The 23,395-nt window shown below is 48.6% G+C and overlaps 2 non-coding genes across 2 annotated transcripts; both read left to right on the top strand.

Annotated features, from left to right (window-relative positions):
* Nucleotides 1–317: 317 nt before the first annotated feature.
* On the top strand, nt 318–21,747 carry ASB1. The gene is made up of 6 exons (XR_005378917.1): nt 318–374; nt 4,340–4,481; nt 6,484–6,786; nt 14,161–14,546; nt 15,812–16,058; nt 18,567–21,747. It is a non-coding gene; the product is annotated as an ankyrin repeat and SOCS box containing 1 (transcript).
* Nucleotides 17,655–17,767, top strand: MIR8822 (microRNA mir-8822). The gene has a single exon (NR_128763.1). It is a non-coding gene; the product is annotated as a microRNA mir-8822 (primary transcript).
* Nucleotides 21,748–23,395: the final 1,648 nt, after the last annotated feature.

A 23,395-nucleotide genomic window follows, 5' to 3' on the forward strand; every position in this document is an offset into this window, starting at 1 on the left:
CCCCCAGGTGAGCGTGTTTTCCCAGACTCCTCCACTTCCGCGGAGGAACCGCGGCGCCGCCGGCTCCCGCGCCCCGCGCGCCCGATACGCCGCACCCCGGACAGCGCGCGCCCCGGCTCGTTGGGCCTCACGTCCGCGCGGGAGGCCGGAGGAGGAGGCGGCGGCGCCCTGCGCGGGGCCCCGGGAGCCCGTCGGGAGGGGCGCGCCCGCCGGAAGCCGCGGCCCACCTGCCCGCGGCGCCGGAAGTGGCCGCGGCTGCCCACTTCCGGTCAGCGGGGCGCGCGCGGGCCGGGGCCGCGGACAGGGGGGCAGGGCCGGGGCGCCCATGGCGGAGGGCGGCGGCCCCCACGGGCGGGCCGGGCCGGGGCCCGCAGGTAACGTGCGCGCAGCCGCCGGGCCGCGGGGGGCGGGGGGGCCGCGCGGGGCGGGGGCGGCGCCCGGGTCGCGGGAGCCCGGCGGCTGTGCCCGGGCCGGGGCCGCGTCGTGGGCCCCTGCAGCCCGGCCTTGCTGCCCGGTGGAGCCCGCCGCCCAGCCGCCGCCCAGCCGCCGCCGGGGACGTGAGAGGCCCCCCCCGGCTGTCGGGACGGGGCTCGGGTCATCTTCGGGGAAGCGCCCGGAGCCCGCCGCCTGCCCGGGACGCGGGGCCTTCTCCGCCCCGCCGCCCGCCGCCTGCCCGGGGCGCCGCGGCACCTGCACGGGCGGGGACAGGACGGCGGCGGCCGTGACACAGCACGTCCGGGGGCGACAGAGGCTCGTGCTCGCGGCCCAGCCCAGCCGAGCGGCCGTCGGACCTAGGGCTTCCACCTTGAGACCCTCCCGCCAAGCGGGCGCGCAGTTGCAGGGCGGGCGGCTGCGCTGTCTGCTCCGTGGGGGACGCGTTCCCTCCTAACCTGTGCTGGGATTCCCTCTGGGTTAGTCTCTGGATTCGCCCCACGTACCAGATGCTTTTATGGGCTCTGGACCTTACACACGTTCATCATCATTTGGGTCTTTGGAGAGACCCCCCCCCCCCCCCCCAGAGAGCTGATTAGGCTTGGACACTGGTTCAAGGAGCGCTTTTCATCCCTCTCTGTTCATTCTTTCAACAGACTTCCCCCCCCTCCCAAAGATTTTATGTATTTACTCATGAGAGACAGAGAGAGAGAGAGAGAAACAGAGACACAGGCAGAGGGAGAAGCAGGCTCCATGCAGGGAGCCCGACGTGGGACTCGAACCCGGGACCTTTTTTCCCCAAAGATTTTATTTATTTATTTATAAGACACACACACACACACACACACACACACACACACACAGAGGCAGAGACACAGGCAGAGAGAGAAGCAGGCCCCATGCAGGGGGGCCTGATGCGGAACTCGATCCTGGGACCTTTTTTCCAAAGATTTTATTTATTTATTCATAAGAGACACAGAGAGGGAGAGAGAGAGAGAGAGAGGCAGAGACACAGGTGGAGGGAGAAGCAGGCTCCACACTGGGAGTCCAATACGGGACTTGATTTCAGGACCCTGGGATCATGCCCTGAGCTGAAGGCAGACAGATGCTCAACCGCTGAGCCACCCAGGCGTCCCTCAACAGACATTTATTGAGGAAAGTGCTATTGGCCAGACCTTGCCCTGGCTGGGGACACCACAGTGAACAGGGGCAGGTCAAACGAAGCCCCTTCTTCTATCCTGGGGTTTGGTGGGTACTGACTTTGACCCCAGGGATCAGGACTTTAATGTCTGGATGTCATTTGAGCATGAGAGAGACGTATGGAATAGAGGAGGACTGGGATGGCCCCTTCCCATTATAGACGGGGGGTAGTGTGGGAGACAGGCTGCTCTGGCCTGTATGCAGGGCCTCTTACATCTTCGCAGCACTGTTTTGTTATTTACAGTGTTGCAGGCCTGGGAGTGAGGGGCCACAGAGATTTCCAGTTAAGGTCTGAGAGCTCTGTGGAGTCCCTGTGTTGACCGTGAAGAAGCTGGTAGAAAAGCAAACTTGAAGTTATCCTTGGATCTGGAGCTAGGGAAGAGGAGGCTGCACTGAGCTGGACCAGGCGGTGGGTTGAAAAGAAGCCAGCAAAGGGAGGCCCAGAGAAGAGCTTAGCAAACATCTGTGGCTCCCACTTATCTGTCAGTCTTTGCTCTACACATTCTGAATCGTACTCGCTCCTGCTTTGAGCTTTTTCACTCTGGGGGTTGAAACTGCAGGGTAGCTGCTGTACAAGAGGAGAGCAGCTGGAGGAAGATCGGGGTGGGGGGGCAGCCCTGCAGTTTCCCTGATGCCTGCCTCCGTGGTTGTGGGATCAGCCTGGCTGAGCCATGTGTGTGTGTGTGAACTCTTGCTGCCCTGCCCACCTGCCAGTGAACCGTTGAGTCCTGAAGGGCAAAGAAGCTTATTCATCGCCCCCATTTTACGGTGGTCAGGCCTCCCTTGTATATAGTTGGTATTTAAGAGACATTTACAAGACATTTAAAAGACATTACATCCAAATCAAAAGACATTGACTTGGATGTAAAAGCAACTCCATTGGAAAGAGTCCACCTGTGGAGGGGTATGCTTTCCATCTGTGCCTGGTCACATGCTGGGAGTGTGCACTCCTACTTTTTCCTTGTGCCCCTGTCTGTCGTGATGTATGCAAAACTCTTGATTATCTGGAGATTGTTTCTGGGCTCCAGTGTGAGCTGGGCTCCAATTACTTGCAAATAGGTATTTGATTTTACAAATTCATTGACTACTTAATTTTCTTAGCTGTGATGGCTGTGAAGTCCAGGACCAAGGAAGGCACCAGCAGATTCTTTGTCCGACAGGGGTCTGCTTCCTCGTTCATAGGCGGAGTATTTTTGCTTTGTCCTCACGCAGAGGATGTGTGGGAGCTCTCTGGGGTCTATTTTATAAGGACACCAGTCCCATTCATGAAGGCTCTGCTCTCATGATCCATGCAGTCACCTGCCAAAGTCACTACCTCTTAATACCATCACCTTGTGGGGAGACACATTCAGTTTATGGCAACTATTTTATTCCTCACAGATTTCGATACCCATTTATCTTTATACTAAGATCTTTTCTGGGCAATTGATTCTGTTTATCTTTTTATTCAAATGAGAATAAGTTCTTTTTAAAAAATATTTTATTTATTTATAAGAGACACAGAGAGAGGGGCAGAGATATAGGCAGAGAGGAAAGCAGGCTCCATGCAGGGAGCCTGATGTGGGACTCGATCCCAGGACTTCAGGATCATGCCCTGAGCCTAAGGCAGATGCGTAACTGCTGAGCCACCCAGGCGTCCCGAGAATACATTCTGTTAACTGGTAGGGTAGTATTTTTTTCCCATGTGTACTAAAAATTAAGTGATTTTCATTCATATTTCCAAATAAACCTTTTTTCTTTTTAAAGTAGGCTCCATGCCTAGCATGCTCTGTGTGTGTGTGGGGTGTGCGGTTTGACCTCAGGACCTGAGATCAAGACCTGAGCTGAGACCAAGAGTCAGACACTTAACCCACTGAGCCACCCAGGCGCCCTCTTCAGATAGACTTTTATAATATTTTTGTCACATCTCATATACCCCCCCCAAAAGAGGTTTGTTAATCTGCTTAATTTATTTGTTGCTATTTAAAATTTTTCTAGCATTGACTCATCTTGTCCAAGCACATGGTATGGTGTTGAGCACTTATCTCTAGTTGTCTTTTTTGTTTTCCAGTTTTCCAGTCTTCATTATGTGAAGCTGGCTTTCTATTTATATGCATATGTTTTTAAATGTTCCTTCTTCCTGAGGTGTAACCTATATTCAGCAGTGTACCCCTCTTAGGTTACCATCTGATGAGATTCTCCTGGAGACTTCTGTGAGGTCAGTGCCCAGGTCAGCTTGCTGCAGTCACCCATGTTGCAGACAGCAGCATTTGTTTGGCTGTTGAATTTTGCCAGATGCAAGTATCTTTTTGTAACATAGGAGATGATTATATGGTGTGCCCCACGATTAAGACACCTCTACATTCTTGGGATAGATAGAGTAATGCTATGGTGGATTTTTTGATACCTATTTTAAATTGCCCCTGGCTAATATTTTATTGAGGATCTTCTGTATTCTTCAGCAGGGTTGACTCATTACCTCCGGCCCCACTTAAAAATTACTACCCTTGTCAGGTTGGTGTCAAGAATGTGCTTGTTTCATTAAGGGAAGCTTTCTATATTTTTCTAAGCACTGGGAGTTTCTGGAGCACGGGAGTGGTTTATTCTTGAGCGCCTGAGCTCGCCCCGGTGTCCAGATGACAAAGGGGCCCGCGGCAGAGGGTGCCCCCTATTGCCTGGTATTGGCAAGGTTTCCCCTAGCTGACAGGAGCCCCTCTCTTCAGTGCAGGTCCTAATCTGAAGGAATGGCTCAGGGAGCAGTTTTGTGACCATCCGCTGGAGCACTGTGAAGACACGAGGCTCCATGATGCAGCCTACGTGGGGGACCTCCAGACCCTCCGGAGCCTGCTGCAAGAGGAGAGCTACCGGAGGTGAGCACCACTGCTGGGGCCGGGCCAGTACTGCACGAGGCTGTGGTGTGGACTCCCTGGTGTGCAGGTGAAGAACCTGATGCTCCTAGTGTCAGAGGACAGGGCCGCAAAGGAGATGGAGGAGGCATGGTCGGACTTGCAGGAGATGGCCAGGCAGTGAGCGTGAGGAGACCTGAGTTCAAATCCAGCTCTGTCCTTGGCCTTTATATTTTCTGGAAACTTCTGGCTCTCTCTGGTGTCAGCTTTCTTGATGTTAGTCTTGAGGGCAGCACTGTTATTCTCTTGAAGAGTCGTCCTGCCCCCTTCCAAGTCTCCTGGGGCTCTTTACCCTAAGCTGTGTACGTGAGTTCACCTAACTTAGTTATATTCCCGTGCTTACCCCTCTGTGGGTGCAGACTTCCTGACGTACCCTCCTCCAGCATCTGGTGTCCACTTATCTGCCTCCGGGGCCTGGGGCTTAGGCCCAGGCCATCATCCCATCACCTGGGGATGCGCTGTGCGCTCACCTTATTTCCTTGTCTGTAGTACCCTGCCTGTTGCCCACTCGATCCTGCCACTTCCTCCAAACCGGCTCAAGCTCTTCCTTGGTAGCAGCAGCGGAGTGTTGATACTACTTTTTTCCCCACCAGGGACCCCTGGGAGAGCACAGAGTCTTCCCTCCTGGCGTTCTTGGATTGTTTTGTGGGTCGAAGATTGGAGTCCCAGCTAGCTTAGAAACTGACCTGCAGCCAGAAAGTCCTTCATGCTTGGTGTTTCTGTTTCCCCGTCAGAGTTAGGATGGCAGGGAGTTGATAGAAAAAAATGCTTGCCTGTCAATATTGAAATTAATGCTGCTTTTTATGAATAGCTCCCAAGAGAAGGATTTCTAACAGTATGAGAATGGGTTTCTTTTTTTTTTTTTTAACTTCTAATGTCTTAGCATTATTTCCTCAGAATAGATAACAGTATTTAAAAAAAAAAAAAAAAGCTCTAAGGATCCAGAAAGGATCGTCCTACGAAGACATCAAATGGATTCTGCATGAATATTTGATGCGAGTGACTCAAGGCCAAAGGAAATCTTAAATTTGCAGATGTAATAGTAGAATAAAAGAAATAGGATAGAGTTCAACTGGGTATTTACGTATTGCTTTTCCAAATGCTTTTTTCCTTCTTATATTTGGGTTTAGTAGATCTGTTTCTAGATGACATTTTCCTGTTGCTGTGTGCTTCTTTGACAATGAGTCCTTGGAGTGTTCCTTGGCCTTTCCGGCTAGTGGAAGCCAGTGCACAACTGAAGGAGGAACCCCTGACCCACTCCGTGTTTCTGTGTCACTGCTTCAGTGATGTGGATGGCCAGGCTTGGTGTTCAGAGTTGCATAGGGAGTTGGCTGCTGACGTGGTGGGTCGGTGGACTACACGGCCGTGGCGTTCCTTCACCAGGGAGTCATGGTCTGATTGTCACTTCTGATGAGAGCTTAGTATAGCCAGTTTCCCTCTGTGTTGGCCTTAGTGATTCCTGCAGGCTGTCATTTGTGCTGTGTCACAGGCAGAGGGACCACAGTGGTCACCTGGACCCAGTGAGGATGCCAAGGCCCCACCTCAAGGCCTTCACAGCTAGTAGCTGGTGGGAAGAGGCCTTGGGATCCTGACACAGATTGCCAACAGTTGTGCTGCTCTTCATCCTGCAGTGTCTCCCTGGGCAGACCTTTCCACTCTTTGTGGAACAAAGAACTTTGGACCAAGAGTCAGGAAATCTGGGATCTTGGCTTAGTGTTCATTGGTCTGCCTGTGCCTCAGTTTCCTCTGCTTTGCAGTGGGCTTTTCAGATCCGTGCTGCCCCATGCACAGATCCAGCATTTCATAAAACAGAACGCACGTGGAGGCATTCTTGAAGCCTAGGAGTGTCTGAAGAGGTTGCCCCCTGGGTCTCTGTTTCTTGTATGTGCCAGCATGAGAGGGAGCAGAGCAGCTTGTGGGGTTCCCAGCTGCCCTCCCAGCCCGGCCCCCCTGTGTTCTTTCTTAGCCGCATTAACGAGAAGTCCGTCTGGTGCTGCGGCTGGCTCCCCTGCACACCGCTGAGAATCGCGGCCACTGCGGGCCACGGGAACTGTGTGGACTTCCTCATCCGGAAAGGGGCCGAGGTGGATCTCGTGGATGTGAAAGGACAGACTGCCTTGTACGTGGCTGTGGTGAATGGGCACCTGGAGAGCGCCCAGATCCTGCTGGAAGCTGGCGCTGACCCCAATGGAAGCCGGCACCACCGCAGCACCCCCGTCTACCATGCCTCGCGTGTGGGCAGGGCCGACATCCTGAAGGCGCTCATCAGGTCAGTCCCGCCGAGGCCTGGCCACCGTTGCCCTGCACGGGCCCTTGGGGGGACGTGGCCCCATGGCTGGCCTTCCTGGGGTCACACTCTCATCCCCTGTTGCCTGAATTTACTTCTCTCTCTCTGTAAAGTCAGACATGTTGGAAGATTTGTCTGTTAGTCTTTTTAAAGAGCTGCTTCTTAGTGCTGCCTGCCAGTTCTCATTTTTCTGCTGATCGTCTATTTTTATATTTTTCCCATTTTCCTTATTTTAATTTTATTTCTCTCCTTTTTCAGTTGAATGATTATTCATTTTTTTCCCCTGAAGTGTCAACTTTCAAGGTTATTAATTCACCTTTCTGTGTAGCTTTGGTCATATCTGCTGAACTTTCCCCCCATTTTTCAACCAGATATTATCAAAGTTGATTTCTTCTTTGCTCTTATGGTCATGGAAGAGAAAAGTTGGATACACGTTTTTATGAACTACTTTTACTGTATTGGGCTCAGATAATGTGCAGTGTATAATTTGCATTTGGGGGATTCTTTTGAGTTTTTTTCTAATTTTTTTTAATGTCACACATTAAAAGGTTAGGTTGCTATGGTTACTCGTAATGCCGTACCAACCACGGGTGTTTTATTTGCATAGTGCAGTATGGTAGCCTCGGTGGTGTTCCTCGTGGTCCCTCTTGTTTTACATGTTTAACCATCAGATCTGCCCCACGTTCAGAGAAGTCTGTTCGTCTTTAATTGCTGTTGTGATTTGTCAGTTTCCCTTTTTATTTCTAGTATCTTTTTGTTTCCTGTTTGATGCTAAAAGTTGTTGCGTGTGGGTTATGCTCATTATCAAATCGGAAGGGAACTGTAGGTTTTATTGAAGGCCTTTTGTCGCATTTAGTTTTAACCTTTGTGGGTTTAAGCAGCGCTGTGGGTGTTCACCTTTCTTAGTGGACTGGGAAGGATTCTGTTTTCTCATACATTTAACACTATGACCATAGCTGATGTTAGGTCTGTGTCTCTCTCGGTTTCTCAGCTGCTCCATGTTTTGTATCTTTGCTCCATGATCTCTGTTTTCTTTGCTTTCACTTTCTATTATTTTAGATAGTTTATGGTGTTATTTCAATTATAGTTATGGTTACATTTTTAAAGAATTTGAACCAGATTACATTTTCATTTTCTGTGTCTCCAGTGACTTCTTTCTACCAAAGATGCTTTTTTTTTTTTCCCATGTCTTGTTCCGGAGGCATTTCCTGTGGTTGGACAGAGTACAGTTTATTTAGGTAGCCAGTTTTCAGTGTGGAAAGGATCCGGTAAGGGTCCTATTGTTACAGGCCGCAGTGGGGGTAGTTCTGAGGAGCAAGAGACCTGGTGTCTCCTCGCCCAGCGCAGGGTGTACTGAGAGTATATTTATTACGTGAAACTTTTTTTTTTTTTTAAATAACTATGGAACTGGCTCTTGGAAAGACAGACAAGGGTATTATGGTTGTTATATTAGAAGATGATAAAGCTGTGATGCTTTTTTCCCTTCTCTTTAAGGATTTTTAGCCTGATAATCTAAGCCACCCCGGTCCCATGTCTTTGCATCTTAGAGAATGTAAGTCATTAATTTGGAAATATTTTTGAATAGGATCAATCAATGAAATTTCCTTTTGGTTCCAGAAATCCCTTCAGGCATTTCAGTCAGTTCATGATGCACAACTGCTTTGAATTAACTGCAGGCTTGACTTCCAGAAGTACATATACAGACGCCCTGTTTGAGAAAGTGTGGCTGTTATTAAGACATCTTATTCTCTTACTGGAGCATAGGACGTTACTATTACAACGAGGTACCAAGAACACATATTTAAAAGTTTTCTATTTTCTAAATTACCAGGTAACTGACTTACTGACTTTTGGAAAATGGGAGTGATATGGTTGATTTACTGAACAAATAATATAATCTAAATAGAATGTCAGCTGTTGCCTTCCTAGGTCCTTGGCCCTGATAATGCAGGGCTCTTTGCTGTCACGCCGTAATTTGCTGTTTCTCTGCAAGTAAATTCTACTTTGTTATTTGTAAATTCCCTTGATATATGTTGCTGACTTTTTTAAAGAAGGTAAGGAGTGGTGTTTCTGTATGTGCAAAACTTATATTGATTCACTGAGTTGTCCCAGTGGTTCCTTGCCAGAGATATTAAAAGCAGGAGGGGAATTTTGGAAAATATTCAGGATTAAAATTAACTGGATTCTATCCAGCATATTTTTATGAGTGGATGAAGGGCTGTCTTTCCCATAGTTCAGTAATACCAGATTGTCATATTGCCCAAAAGTACAAACATTTTGGAAGACCTGTCCCTGACAAAAGGAGGAAAAAAAAAATATCACTGCTTAAAATCTAGTTCTCTTTTTCTTAATTGATTGAGTATGTGAAGTGAAATGGCAGTTTCTGTGTGGTTTGGTCTATGTTTTAGGACACTCCTGTCCGTGCTGGAGTGTCTAGGAGGCTGGGTGATGTTTGTGTTAGTGGTGTCTGATGATGCTACGTGGCATCAGTGGGGAAGCGGACTGGCCTGTGAGCACATTGGTCTGTGTGCCTCTCCTTTCTCTTCTTAGGCCTGTGCTGCCTGAAAGCAGAAGTGTGGGTTTCAGAGAGAAGTTCCTTTGGACATTCAGAATAGTGCTGATGAGATCGGTGGTAGAATATGATTGCTGGCCAGACATTTATATCAGGGCCTGGAAGATGATGCTCTTTCCTGTGTTCTAGACCCCTGCCTGTCCACTTGTCATCTCTGCTTCTCATACTGTCATTTCCTAATTGCAGTGAAACATGTGCCGACAAAACCTGTGTGGCATTGAGGGCTGTCTGGGGTGCTGGAAGCCCAAGGAAGCAGGTGCTGGCTGTCTGGTGTTGACTCAGATGAGAGTCAGGTAAAGCCTACGGGGCAGTGATCTCACAGGAGCCAGATCCTATCCGGTTGCACAGGATTGCACTTGGGCCTGTTACTGCTGGTGTTCACTTTGATCTTTTGATTAAGGTGGTATCTGTCAGGTTTCTTCACTGTAAAACTATTCTTTTTCCCCTCTGTAATTATTTAATCCGTATTTTGTGGAGAGGTACCATGCAACACATATATATCATATTTCTCATCAAATTTTTAATTTATTTGTTTATTTGTGTTAGACTTATGGTTCCTCCCTTATCTCGGGAGTTATAATCCCTCATTATTGTTACTTACTTTGACGCTCAGATGGTCTCGGATTTGGCTGCAGGGAGCCCAACTTTGTCATGACACGTCCCCTGCATCCTTTGAACAGTTTCTTATTTTGTCTTATAACAGCATATTCTAGGCTCATCTAGCGTCATGCCTGTCTTAGCCCTGGAATTAGTCATTTCTCCAAGGAGTCCTGGTTTCTTTTAATGGAGAATGGTATTTAGAAGCCAAGATCTGGATACTGATAGTGTTTATTACATATGGGCCATTCTGTTCTCAGCCCTCCTATCGGACAGACCCTAAGTTATATATAAACACATTTCTATATCTACATACATTGGCAGTTGAGTTCACCCGGATGCTTCTAATCCAGTCTGGTACCACAGAGGCCTTCCTACTTTTCCCTTTTCCAAATTTATTTGCTTTTCTGACAGAGACCTGGTTCCCCTTATCCTTAACATATATATTTATTTTGCCAATCCCCCATCTGTAACCAGTCTAATGTTGCTGCTCCCTCTCACACATGACTCCTCATCTCATGTGGGCTAACAATACTCCATGCCAGGCAGCACTTTTAGGAGGCATCCTCTTAGCTTTGCCAGGACTGATTCACTGAGCTAGGCTGCCGTCCATGCTTGAGTCAGTGGCCTCTGCTTAGATTAAAGAGACCTAGATTGGTAGTTTGCACTTGGGCTGAGAGAACTCCAAATTCTTGAAGTAAGTCACATTTTTGGACTTCCCAGAAGATAAGGGCAGGTCTCTTGTGGGGACCCAGAAGCCTCTGCCTTTTTACAGTCATTTAGAGATCGGCTCTGCTGAAGAATGAGGCTTCCAGGTCAGACTGTTCATGCATCTGTCCCGTGAAAGATGCATTTCCTTACATCTGGGCTGTCAGTGGGCCTCAGAAGAGAAGAGCTCTTGGATGGCCATAAGGATTATCTCAGGGACTGCTGTGAGCTCATGGGGGTTGGGGGGGCAGGCGGCGGCAACGGGGATGTTGCATGAAGCTTCCCTGTTGGCAAGCTTTGCTTCCTGTCTTAGGTCCTTCTAGGTCATCTGATGTTGAGAGTAGCCTGGCTGTCTGGTTGTTTGGTATAGTTGAAAAGAGGAGCCAACCTGCAGGCAGGACATGATGGCACCATCTGGAAACACAGTTGGGTTAAAGTGTTTTGTTTTGTTTTTTTCCTTTTAACTTTTGTGGATTGTTTTTAATTTGTTTATGACATATATTTACATGGTTCCCAAGTCAAATCTGTAAAACAAAGTATATTAAAAGAAGTCTAACTTCTGTGCTGGTCTCCGTCAACCCCCTATAGATGACTTTTTAAAACTTATATGGTTTATTGCTCCATTGTTAAAAAATAAGCATAGTGTCTATGTGTCTAGGTCTGTGTCATAGACAGGTATGTATTGTAACCACTTTCCCTCAGATAAACAGTAGCATGCTACACACTTTCACTGCCCTGCCTTTCTCACTTGTTAAATGTGTTGAGGTCATTCCAGAGCAGTATTTAGTGATACTCCTCACACCTTTTCATAGTGGTTCGGTGCTGCTTTATGTGGATGGACCACAGTTTGTTGAACCAGTCTCCTTTTGAGGGACCTGTGGGTTGTTTCCTGCCTTCAGCTATGGATAAGGTTTTAATGAATTGTGTGCATGCATCTTTTCAGAATTTTGTAAATGTATCTTGGGAATAGATTCCAAGAGTGTGATTGATGGGTCAGAGGGTAAATGCTTATGTAATTTTGCCAGCTCTTGCCAAATGTTTTCCTAGTGGGACTGTTCCATTTTGCATTGCCCCCAGATCTGAATGAGATTTGTTGTTTCCTAAAGTTTGGTCAATAAAATTTTGCTTTTCCCCAGTGTGATAAGTGAGAAGTTGTATCTCAGGGTAGGGTTTGTTCGTTTGTTTTGTTAAGTATAATTGACATATAATTTTATGTTTCAGGTGTAAAAGTAGTTTTAATTTGCATTTGTGCTATGAGTGAGGCTGAGCATCCTTTCAAATGGCTGAGAGATGCCTACCACTGTCAATATCTCTTGCTCATTTTCCTGTAAAACAGTTGATGTTTTCCTTTAAAACAAACAAACAAACAAAAGATTTATTTATTTGAGAGAGAGCAAGAGTGAGCATGGGGGAAAGGCAGAGGGAGAGGGGAGTCCCAAGCAGACTCCGTGCTCAATGTGGATCCCAACTTGGGGCTTGATCCCAGGACCTTGTGATCACAACCTGAGCTGAAACCCAGGAGTCGGACACTTAACTGACTGAGCCACCCAGGTGCCCTGATCTTTTCCTTTTATTAGTTCTTTATGTATTAACGATATTAATCTTTTGTAATATTCCCCCAACTTTTCCACTTACTGTTTTACTTTGCTTATGCTGTTTTTTTGCCATGCAAAAGTTTTTCTTTAATTTTTATGGTAAAAAGCTTTGTTTTGGAGCTCCTGGGTTGCTCAGTGGTTGAGTGTCTGCCTTCAGCTCAGATCATGATCCCGGGGTCCCAGGATCGAGTCCCACATTGGGCTCTCCACAGGGAGCCTGCTTCTCCCTCTGCCTGTGTCTGCCTCTCTCTGTGTCTCTCATGAATAAATAAATAAAATCTTTTTTAAAAAAAAAAAAGAAAAGCTTTGCTTTTTACATCTTTTCTTGTTTGATTTTCCAAAGGAACTTTATAATCAACTTTGTAACTCCAGAGATGTTACTTTTGTTTATTTATATTTATAATCAAGTTATATAGTTCTAAGAATGGGATTTTCATTTATATAATAAACCTAGGGGAAATTGACCGCTTAATAATGTTGAGCCCTCATCTTTAAGGCAGTGGTGAATCTTTCCATTTCTGACGTCTACTTGTGTGACTTTAGTAGTGTTTTTTAACTTACCTCCTGCAAATTTTGGACACAAACTGTGAAGTTTATGCTTAGATATCTCATTTTAAAATTATTTTGATGTCATAAATGAGGTCTTTTTTCCTTTTGTTTTTGAACTTATTTTTGTATGTATGAAGTCTATTGCTTTTATAACTTTATTAGTTAGTAAATTCTCTTATTGCTTATTGTATTTTCATTAATTATTTAGGGCTTTTCAGACATAGTCATATCCTCTGAAAATAGGGAAAAAATTTCCTCTTCCTTTATAATCTTAATTGACTAATTGCTTTCTTTTATCTGATTGCACTAATAACTTTATTTAAAAGGCCTGAATAGGGGCGCCCCGGGTGGCTCGGTTGATTGTCTGACTTTTGATTTTGGCTCAGGTCGTGATGCGTTAGGGTCTTAAGGTCAAGTTCTATGTCAGGGAGTCTGCTGCTTTTTCCGCTCTCCCTCTCCCCCGCCTCCCTCAGCCACCTCCCCCAGTCACCCCCACTGCGCGTGCGTGTGTGCGTGTGTGTGCACGTGCCCACGCTTTCTCTCTTAAGTAAATAAATCTTTAAAATGCCTTAATAATAGTGGGCTAGGTGTAGGCGGCTTGCCCCGGCTTCCATAGGAGAGCTGCCCCTTTCCCATAAGGTGAGGTACCAACATCTGGGTTTTATCTTATGAAGAAAATGTCTATCACTTTTTTTTTTTTTTTGAGTGTTTATAAACCTGCATTAGTGTTGAGTTTTGGCCCATGCCTTCTTTTTATCATCTGTAGAGGTAACCATGATTTTCCTCTTAGTTCTGTGAATGTGATGAACTGTGTTCTTAGAATTTCTCCTATTGGAACCACCCTTGCATTCTTGGAATAACCCTCCTGAGGTCATGGTTATTGCTTTCTTAATATACTTTGGATTCTCTTTGCTAATATTTCATTGGAGGTTGTTAAATTGATATTCATAAGTGAAATTAGTTGGTAGGTTTGTTTTTTTTTTTTATGGTGTGGCTTTCGTCAGGTTTGGGGATTGTTTTGCTAATTTCGTAAAATGAATTTGGAATTTTTCCTTTTTTCCCCTTGGTTTTGAAGTAGTTTAAATAGCCATAAGATTGTCAGCTCCTCACAGGCCTTACAGAGTTCCCTTATGAATTTTTGTGTGAGTGGACTCCAAGTTGTTAACTAGTGTCTTACGTTGCTGGAAGTCGTGAGACCATCGTGGTCTGTGGGGTCTCCTCAGTGGCTCCCCGGTGCTCACGGAGGTCAGGCCTGTCTCCTCAGGGTGTGGTGGGTATCTGTTGACTTTGGCTGGTCTCCCACAAGGTCTCATTGTCCCTGTGTCTCCCCTGTAGGTATGGGGCTGACGTCGATGTCAACCACCACCTGACTCCTGACATCCGGCCCCCCTTCTCCCGGCGCCTCACCTCCTTGGTGGTCTGCCCCTTGTATATCAGCGCAGCCTACCACAACCTCCAGTGCTTCCAGCTGCTTCTCCAGGCTGGGGCGAACCCCGACTTCAACTGCAATGGTCCTGTCAACACGCAGGGCTTCTACAGGGGCTCCCCCGGGTGTGTCATGGATGCCGTCCTGCGTCACGGCTGTGAGGCAGCCTTCGTGAGCCTGCTCGTAGAGTTTGGAGCCAACCTGAACCTGGTGAAGTGGGAATCCTTGGGCCCTGAGTCAAGAGGCAGAAGGAAGGTGGACCCCGAGGCCTTGCAAGTCTTTAAAGAGGCCAGAAGTAAGTGGCCTGAGTTCCATTCTGATTTGCAGTCTGTTTGGCTCAACCGAATGAATCGGGCTATAGTGATTAAAAAAAAAACAAAAAAACAAAAAACAAAAAACCCTTCCAGTGAAGCTCTTAGTCAGAATCTTTAGTCAGGACCAGGAATTTTCCAGACTACTTCCAGATTGGCCTTTTCAAATTCCTAGACACCCAAGAGTTGATACAAAGGAATATATAAAAGTACATGTTCGAAGTTCCTGGAATTATAGTCTCTCTACCCCTCTGCTCTGCTTTGTGACCCCACATTCCTTCACTTACACATAGTTTCTCCATGTTTGCCTGACGACAAATTGCAAGCCCTTCATCCTCTAGGGGTCCTCCTTCCCTTTCTTCAGTTCCCACTCAAATACCGTTATTTTTATTATGTGATAATGTCTGGTTTTTGTTAGGATAAACTCCCATAGTTGCTTATTTATGAAGAAAGATTTTGCTAGTGAATTAATAAATCGATAGCCAGGTTGTGTGCAGTTGATCTGGGGCTTGGACTTCTTCTCTGAGACTCTATCCGGGACTCAGAAATTGGCCTTGTGCACCTCCTGTGGGCTGCTGTGGCCCTCCGTGACCCACCCGTGCCCGGCCTCCTTGCCTGGGTCTTGAGGGCATCTGAGTTGAAAACCTTTTCTCTGACCCTTACCTCTTACAGAACTTCAGTTGATTGTGTTTTTGTTGTTGGGGTCTCCTCAGCCAGTCATTAAAACGTGCTCCCATGGAGCCTTCCCCGAAAGGGTTGGAGAAGTGGTCACTGGAGTCATCCTGGTGGAGCGAAGCTGCCTGGGTTGTGCCTGCTTCACAAGGCAGACACGTGGCTAGGGCGTTTTGACCCAGAGCAAAATTGTCAGCCTGCAGGCCTCATAGAGCACTCAGCCTGTGTCTCCTGGGTCCCCCTGGACTTCCTGGGATCCCCCAGGAGCCGAGGCTGACAGAGGGTGAGGGTCAGTTCACACCTGCCAGCACCTTCAGTGGTCAGCTCTGATTTCTGTCTAGGAAATTAACCACAGTCAAGGAGGTGCTGTCACGGTGAGCAGGTGGCCCAGGGGGAGATCCCAGCCTTTCCACAGCCGGGCGGAGCAGATGACAAGACCTTCCTCACCAGGGACCCCCCCCCGCCCGCCGTCCACTGTAGAGCTGGGAGCTGGCAGTGAGCGTCAGTGCAGTCCTGCCTGCGGTCGTTGGAGTTAACCTCGCTCCCTCTGTCTCCCTTTCTTCCCACGGCGATCCAGGTGTCCCCAGGACCTTGCTGAGTCTGTGCCGTGTGGCCGTGAGAAGAGTTCTTGGCAAATACCGGCTTCATCTGATTCCCTCGCTGCCTCTGCCAGACCCCATAAAAAAGTTTCTGCTTTATGAGTAGAATTCCGGTGCAGCAGTTGATTGCAGTGAGAAGAAGGTGATCTGCCGTGAAAGTTGACGCCGATTCTTGCCCCCGTGAACCACATCCTGTGCTGCTGATGGAATCCCACTTGGCTCCTGGTAAAGCAGAAACCGCCTTGTTCTCGTGGACTGTAATTCCATCTCAGGTGCTTGGGGCATCGGACAGTCCTGGGGTCATTGTCAGCTGAAAAGTTCATACAAAATTCCATTTCGTTCTTCCTCAGTATCTCTGTTGTGGATTCTCACGGTAGCATGTTAACCAAGTGGGCCTTGCGGTGTGTGTGAGTACGGGCCAAGGTTGGAGGCCTGCTAATGGCTCCAGTGGGGAAGACGCCTAGCACTTTCCAGAACTGTGCTTCTGTTTATATTTTTACTTCTCAATTTCATTGTTTGATTAAAACCTTCTGACACCTAAATGAAAAGAGAGCTTTGGTTAAAAAAAAAAAAAAAAAAAAAGTAGAGTACGGAAATGCAGTTCATGAATTTGCTAGTTTGTTTTCCCTGCTCCTGGGGGTGACATGTGGCATTTGTCTACACACAGCCCTTCCTTGCCACTTCAGTGCTCTCTTCTTGTGGCAGCAGTGTCCTCTGTTAATTGTCTCTAAGAGGGTTTCTTGGCTGCATGGATTGGCTGTGTTAGCTCAGTCAGTACCTGCATCCTTTCAGAGTCTCACGGGATACCCTTTGGCAGCACTGCACCTGTTCTGATACCTAACTGTGCCTAGTGTCACGCCAGCAGGTCTCATGAATTCTCTGCCCCTTCACTTTGGGGAGCTTCCAGACACTGATTGATCTTAGGAGGCCCACACTGAAGATCTAGCCAGGAAAATGACTGCCTCCATTTGGACCAAGGACTGCTCCAAACAGCATTCACTGCCAGTTCTAACCGGAGGAAACACCTGTGGCGCTGCCTTCTAGTCCTTGCACACTCCAGGACGGGGGGATTCACTTGCCCTCTGGATGGTTCCAAGCTTCCAGTTGCTTAGTGTCCAGTGGACAACACATCTGGCATTTGGTTGATTGCTCTTTGCCTCTTTGGACCTGATGTCTTTGTAGTTGCTCCTTGAACCTAAGGACGGGGCAGTGAGGTCAGGGGTCTTCCCTTGCCTCCTTGGGGCTGCTGGTAGGTGAGATGAGCTAAGTGATCATCCCCAGGTGTTTGGCTGTGGGCAGGGGTCACTCACATCCCGGCTGTGCAGCTCGGGACTGGCTGTGTCTGTAGAGGTGGGCCATTGGCTGCCTCCTCAGAGCTCTCCAGGTGACGCCGTTTCTTGGGAAACCACATCTGGTAGTTTGAAGCCTCTGATGACCATTGTGTGGAATCGTGGTGATTCTCACCTTCAGAAGTGTTTAGAAATGGGTAAATTCCAAATCTGAGTTTAGGTTTTCTATAGTAAGAGAGATCTAATTTGTAATCATTGAATTAATGATGCAGGTTTACTTCATGACTGACAGCACTGTATATTTTAGCCGAGGAGACACGCAGTGCCTGTCATTGTCTTAGTTGGCTCGAGGATAGAATTCTAAACCCCTCCTTGTGTCATGGACGGCTCTGCCAGAAAGCTGGGCTGTGACCTGTAAGTGTATGCGTGGGGACAGAGGGGAGAAGAGTCCCTTATGATTCGGGGGGAAGACAATCACTGGAGGCTCCACGTGGCTACAGTGACCCTATCACAAGCTGTGGCCATAGTGTAACTGTGGGATGGCTGTCGGAGCCTGCGATTCGGCGTGTGCGCTGCTGCCAAAGGCCTGGGGGCCCTGGTTGGCTGGGCTTATGCAGAGCTTGGGGCCTGTCAGAGTGACATTGTGAGCTGCGGGTTGTGGGTAGCTGGTGAGGGCCGTTAGAGCCAGAGCCAGGTGCCGTGGCTGAGAAGGGATCAGGGGTGTTCCTTGTGGCACTCGGGGTGGGCCCAGGACCGCAGTGAGGCTGTGGCGGGAGCTTTGGGGAGGTGGGGCTCTGTCTCCACATGGAGAAGTTCGAGCCACCCATGGGTGGACTGAGCCACTGGCAGGGAACTCCTGTCACCAGTGGTGTGAAAGCAGTGGCTGGTCATCTTCTTGGTAGGGCTGAGAGAGTGTGGGTGGTAGTTCACCTTACTTTCAGCTCTTCCAACTCTGGGTCCCCTTTCCTCTGCCCTCTTGGCTCAGGTTCTCCCCAGGCACACTCTGCGTCTGCCCCCCTGGGTGCTTTCTGCAGAGGCCCGTTATGGACCGGGCCTCTCCAGCACTGCCCGGGGTAGACAGTGGCTCTGTCCTGGACCTTCTGGAAAGCAGTGCTTGGGGATGCTGCCAGGGCAGAAGCCTCGTACCTGTAGGCACGACCACCCGGCTGCGCCGAGGCAAGGGCCCAGCAGCGTGGTCTTAGGGTCCGTAGCCCAGGGAAGTAAGCGCGGGGCTGATTTCTGGGGTCTTGAACGATTTTTCCAGGGTCTCTTAAAGGAATGGACTGAGCTGACCCTCACTGCTGTCTCCCCCAGACCTGGCCCGGGAGGTGGTGTGAGTCAGGAGTGCAGGGTCAGGAGGTGGGGCCTCTCCTGCTCTGCCCCTGGAGTGTGCTCTGCTCTAGGCCAGCAGCAGGACACCAGGGCATCCGCTCTTCCTTTGCAGAGGACAGGTCTGCTGCTTTGTTCAACCAGACTCTGCTGATTCTTTCGGAATCTGGACAGCTTTGAGGCTCACCCTCTAGTCTGAAACTTCATAGCCGCCAAACATGAATCTGGAAACAGTGTACATCGTTGCTTAAGGCCATTCCTACTTGTTGTGAGTAACTTTCCTAAAGCTCCCTTTCTTTCTGTTGGCAAGGATAGGGTAATCATGTTTCTGAGGTGTGGGGCACCCAGGTCCCACGTAGCAAGGAAACGTGGTGGTGGTGGTGTGATGAGGCTGCTGCCTGGCAGGCCCCAGAGCCCCGCAATGAGGGGCACGACAGACCCGTGGGAACGAGCCAGAGTGTCCCCCTCAGCCTGGTCCCAGGAGTGTCCCGTCTCTCCCCTCAAACAGAGTCCTGCTGTAGGCCTTGGCTGCTGTGGACAGGTGGGCAGGGATACCTCTGAGAATTCTGCTCTGGCATCTTGGGTGTGGATTTTGAGTGTATTTCCCAAAGCCATCAATGTCACACATAGCTGTGCCTTTTCCTATTACTTATGTTATTTATGTATTTATTTATTTATGTCCTGCCTTGTTCTAGAAAAGGGTTGAAGGCAGTGATGCTTGTTTTTTTTTGTTTTTTGTTTTTTTGTTTTTTGATGCTTGGTTTTTGATGTTCTGTTTTGACATTTGGGAAGTTTCCACATGCACCCATTAGGTGATTTTAAAAAGAGGACAATTAGCAGTTTTCTAATGTTGACTATATTTCTGTTCTCAGGCTTAAGTGCCATCCTTTTTTCTTTTTACCTTCTTTCTTGCATTGATTTTTTTGAATAAAGGGTTCATGTAGAAGTAGGAGGAGAGGAACATGCAGCAAGCATAGGTGTGAGCAAAGGAAAATCAACCTTAGAGGGAAATGCTTTGCCCATGGTTGTCTGCATGCTGCTGCACGGCCCAGGCAGGCCCCAGGCAGTGTGGAGGCTGCACTCTCACACCTGTACATGCCCACAGGACTTTTGGGAGGACACACGGGAGAACGTGTGTGAGAGCACTTTGTACTGAGCATTCCCTGTGACTGTAAACTGCCCTCGTGACTCCTGTCCCTTTCTCAGTGGATATGCATTTGAGGGGATGGAGGTGCTGGAAGGGCCTGTGACCTTGGGGATCGGGCTTGACCTTGTGCCCCCCCCCCCCCCCCCCACCAGGCAGCGATGCTCATGGGGGCCCATAGCATAGGCCTTTGGCACAGAGGGCTCTGTGCATGTCAGTAAGTACAAGGGCACATGTTAAATAACTTATGAGGTCAAGTTTATTCAACCTAGAGGTTTGTATTTTATTTTGAGATAATGTCCTTCCTAACTTGGGTGATAAAATGTACTTTTATGTAACAAAGGTGATAATATATATATATACACACACATAATTTTTTTTTTTTTTTTTTTAATGCTCTTGGCTGTAAGATGAAGATAAAATACTGGCTGCTCTTTGTCAAGCCCCAGAGTTTCTTCTTAAGTTTGCCAGTCTCTGAAGTCCCAGAGCCAGGGAACCACAGTCCAGCTATGGTGTATGTTTACATGATGATGAGAAATTCCTCTTGGATTCTTAAAACAGCCTGTTTATGTTGTTGAAGGCTCTCACAGCATTTCTGCTGCCTGGTAGTCTAAGAGTAAGCTCTGAGGTCACCACATGTGGAGTTGGAGGGTCATGCTTATGTCCTGGCGGTGGCAGAACCGCCCTCTGGGGTAGGCATCAAGCCATTCCTGCGTCCATGAGAAACACTGTCTGGGAGTACTGCGTGGCCTTCTCAGTGGGGCCCGCCCTTACCTCGGGCCTCGGGGCCTGTGGCACCCCTGAGCGCCTGGGGCACGTTGCATGTTGGTGATGGCGCTAATAGCAGGCCTTCTGGGGCTGAGGCTTCAGGCTTCCGCCCTGCCCCTTTGGCCGCCTGCCTAGGCGCATGGTGACCAGTCCTCAGTGGTCTGGACTCCCCACCAACTCCTATCTACTTGCTGAAAGTGCCTCATGTGGCCATGTGACCTTTCTCCCTGACTTACTTTTATCTCCTTCCCACCCCCCTACAGCCTGACCCCTCGGTGTGGAATAAAATAACTGGTGTGCACTCTTAGTGGTTAGTGGGCTTGTCTCAGGAGAGTTCCACGGGAGGGCCACGCAGAACTTGGAGTGTAGTGATGTACAGAAATACACTTTATAATCCTAGGCAGACAAGCCGACGGAGCAGTGAGGCGGGGAGCAGGGGTCACTTCTGTTGCCTTAACATGTAATCACCCAGTGTCTGGAATACATGGGCAGCCTTTTTTTTTGTTGTTGTTTTGATTTCAGATCTCCACCAAGTAATGTACGAATGTGTGTAAATGCAGCTTGAGTGTGGTGTTTGTGAACACAGCTTCTTGTACCTCTGAAGTCACAGCTTCCTGCTGTGCTCTAGCCCCAGCGTGCCCGCTCAGCTCTGCAGTGTTGGCACAGTGCTTGGTTGGTGGTGGGCATGAGAGTGTGACCCGCAGGGGCCTGTGTGCGTGGAGACATGCTGCAGGGAGTGTTCGCCATAGTCCCTGCGTGTCCCTTCCACTCCGGTAACGAATGTGTGTTTGCCCTCTGCTGCTGGGACGGCGACTGTTCTTGCACTTGTGCCTGGTGAAGAGTTTTCACAAGTATGACGGACATCTTTGATAATGTTATTGTAACTTTAATAAACGCTTTATTACCCTTTAACTCAACTCCCATCCCCAATGCCTTACTTTTTCGGACTGTTTATCTCAACGGGTAGAAATTGGTCTTGTGAAATCTTTGAATACACATTTCAGCCACGTGATGGGCTCCTTGGAAAGTTTGTAATGATACGGAGAGAGGAACTTTTTTGAACTGCTCTGAGGGATCTTGGTATTCTAGGGAGGCACCCAGAATGTGGCACAGATTTAAACTTCCGGCCAAGCCTGTTTTACTTAGTGGGGTTTCCAGTTTGAAGAGAACGTGCCCTTAAAGTGTTTGAAACCCACGGCTTTCAAGCAGAGCGAACTGTCCCTGTGGGGCTCTGCAGGGGGAGGCGGTGGAGAGCTGTGGGCACCATTGTTTCTGGGCCTCTGTTACATGTGGCTTACTTTGACAGCGGGAGGGTGAGGTATGAAGCTTTGGGATGAACCCAGCAGGGAAGGAACTAAATAAAAACATGTATGCATATCTCAGAGACCACTAGGATGCTCTCTGTGCCTGCTGTCTCGGATACCTTCTTCATTCCTCGCATCCTGGCCACTCCCCACCCCCAGCTGCACACACACCACTCCTGCTCGGACGGAAGGGTGTTTTCACTTTCTGTCCCAAACCAGCTCAATTTGTGTGGCAGAGATGAGTGGTTTTCCTGCACTGTCCGGTTTTCATGTGTGGTAACAAAGCCCACAGTTTCAGCTGGACACTTAAATTCCCAGATTAGCCTCTGTACAGTGGCCATTTGCCATAATTCCTTTCTGAAATCCCATTAAAGTGACAGGGGAGTTTTACTTTTTAAAAAATGTACAAATCCACTAAGATGACTGAATAGCAACAACATTTAGGGATCAACCTCTCAAGAAAACGGAGGATGGTAACTGGTACAGAAACATCTGAGGTAACCACCTTGTAAGAAGTGAGAGTATCTGAGAATCTGATTTCACTGCAGAGCTCCCAAAGGCCCTGGAATCAGCAGCTCAGGTACCTTTGAAGTGGCTGTGGGTGAAAGTGGGAGGACTGGCCAAGAGCCAGGTTGAGACGTAGTCCTGACCCTGCTGCACACAGTTGGGCAGTGGTACTTGCCCCAACCCAGTGCAAGAGTGAAAGGAAGTGTGTCACATTCAGCCTTCCGTACATCAACTCTTCAGCCGGGTATCAGGGAAAGAAGCTTCTCAGGGAATCCCACCAGCCTAATGTATAGAACCAGATTAAAATGGAGTCCCTTAGGTCAGGGATGGAGTGGAGGCCATCCCTGCAGGCCTGTCAAGGAAACAACCTTACAGGAATTGAAGGCTCTTCCCAGAAGTCAGCAGAGGACGACACCAGCCAGCCCCCAAATGCTGGGTCTGTCACTCTGCCGTTGGACTTCTTGTTCCCTAGCCCAGCTACCCCGTCCACATAAGAAAGGACACCACTAGACAACCAATCAGCTGAGAAAACAAAGTGCCTTTCATATTTGTTCCATTAAGGCCTCTTAGCCTGTAAACAGCCAGGAACTCATTGCTTTTGTAGCTGTGGGCTACCTGGTTCGCAGGCCAACAGCCCTGCAATAGACTCTGTCTTAGTTTAGTATGCAGTTTGGATTTTGACAAAGGAAAGACCTAACGTACCAATACTGAAGGTGGCCAAACAAATGGTCACATGTCTTACAGTGGATTCCAACAGATGAAAATTCTGAGGACAAAGGGCAACGTTTCCAGAGGACAGCGTAGCACTAACCCAATGGAAGAAGACTTGCCAACACACATCACTGAAATTTCAGAACTGGAGAGGAGATCGTCTAACTTCTGGAGAGACTATAACAGGACATGTACAAAGTGTCAGGGGTCAGAACAGCTCTGGAGTCGTCAGATGCCACACTGGGCCACAGAGGAGTGCGGGCCTTCACCTGCATAATTCTGAAGGGAGTATTTTCAGCTAGGCTAAAAGTCAAGCTAAAGACTTGTAGTGTCTTTAAAAATTTATGTTCCATGTACCCTTGGAGGATGTACTCCTCCCCAAGAAAGAGGACAACACGGTGTCCAGCAAGAGGGCAGCCCACACCAGGAGGCCAGGCGGCGGCTTGCGCAGGAGGGCAGCACCAGGCCCACAAGGCACCCGGTCTAGGGACGTGGGGAAGCCCCAGGGAG

The sequence above is a fragment of the Canis lupus genome, chromosome 25, assembly GCF_011100685.1.
Source record: "Canis lupus familiaris isolate Mischka breed German Shepherd chromosome 25, alternate assembly UU_Cfam_GSD_1.0, whole genome shotgun sequence".
Taxonomy (NCBI): domain Eukaryota; kingdom Metazoa; phylum Chordata; class Mammalia; order Carnivora; family Canidae; genus Canis; species Canis lupus.